This window comes from Mustelus asterias, unplaced genomic scaffold (assembly GCF_964213995.1).
Source record: "Mustelus asterias unplaced genomic scaffold, sMusAst1.hap1.1 HAP1_SCAFFOLD_1156, whole genome shotgun sequence".
NCBI classification, from domain to species: Eukaryota; Metazoa; Chordata; class Chondrichthyes; order Carcharhiniformes; family Triakidae; genus Mustelus; species Mustelus asterias.
Window position 1 is genome coordinate 30,703 of NW_027591101.1, and position 1,363 is coordinate 32,065.

Sequence of the window (1,363 nt, forward strand, 5' to 3'; positions counted from 1 at the left end):
CTAAAGTGTCTAACTCCACTGTCACTGCAGGCAGTCCATTCCACGCCCCAACCACTCTCTGCGTAAAGAACCTACCTCTGATATCCTACCTATATCTCCCACTATGATGCCTATAGTTATGCCGATCGTGGACTGTTTTTTAGAAGTCAGGAGGTGAGTTACTCCCGCAGGATTCCCATCCTCTGCCCTGCTCTTTCAGCCACTGAATAAACTGATAACATGTGTGCTGAGTCAAAATAGGTGTGTCTTCTTTCCTGCTCAGTTTGTCGTGAATTTTCAGCACTTTTGTCTTTTCCTGAATGTATTTTGAGGCTCAAGTAAGAGCCAATGTCATATGATTGTAGGATACTATATTCAGGTAATATTCAACAGTGGAATCACTGGCGGGAGGGGTACGGTTTCGAGTCATGTTGTTGACGCTGGATTTGACGCTTTGGGAACCAGGGTTCGAATTCCAACACAGCAAGTTAACTCAATTCAAGGCAAAGTACAATTACTGTAAGTGAGTCGAGAAAAATTTAATGATGCAACATTTCCTCACTAAAACGAATATGTTTTGACCATGGCTCTGCCGGTTTTGAAGCCTCGAACCGATATGTAAAACATTGCTGCACGGTGTTTCGTTGTGGGCCAGTGGCGCAATGGATAACGCGTCTGACTACGAATCAGAAGATTCCAGGTTCGACTCCTGGCTGGCTCTCTGTGATAGTTTAACAATAGTTCGAAAACTCTATATTCGTGTGGATGAAACATGTGTCTTCACAAATTTTGGACCAATTCAGAGAAATGTTGACCAAATGCAGTCAGCTTCTCTGAAGAAATTTATCTTAGCTAATTATTTTTCAAAACAATGTTGACAATTTTAAGAAAGAAATTACTGATAAACTTCAATTAATTTTTTTTAAAAAATAGTTTCTTTAAATGACGAATTCTCGTTAAAGTATTTGGGAAAAATATGTTAGCAAGTTTAAGCTACCTTTTAAAAAGTTGGAATTTTCTCGAAAAATACGTGGAAACATTACATTTTTCAAAATGGTGAAAACATTTTCTAAAAGATTGATGAACTCTGCGGAAGAATTTCTTTTAAACATGTTTAATTTTAAGAAGCAAAATACACAGAAATGTTTTATAAAAGTTGACAAATTTCAGTTAAATCAGATGGAGGAATTTCTTTGGAGTAAGTTTAGTTTTTAAAAGTTCAAATTAGCCAGAATTTTCTGGTTTGTGATGCTGGGATTGTTGTCTAATGGAGCGAAGGAGATTGAGAATCGAGGTGGACTAGATCAGGCAAGTTTCGAGGGGGAGGGGCAAGTTTTAAGATATTGGGCAAGGTGTGGGCGAAGAAGATTTGGAAGCAACATTT

The 1,363-nt window shown here is 38.2% G+C and overlaps 1 non-coding gene across 1 annotated transcript; it reads left to right on the forward strand.

Annotated features, from left to right (window-relative positions):
• The first annotated feature begins 627 nt into the window (after positions 1 to 627).
• trnar-acg (transfer RNA arginine (anticodon ACG)) lies at positions 628 to 700 on the forward strand. The gene has a single exon. It is a non-coding gene; the product is annotated as a tRNA-Arg (tRNA).
• Positions 701 to 1,363: the final 663 nt, after the last annotated feature.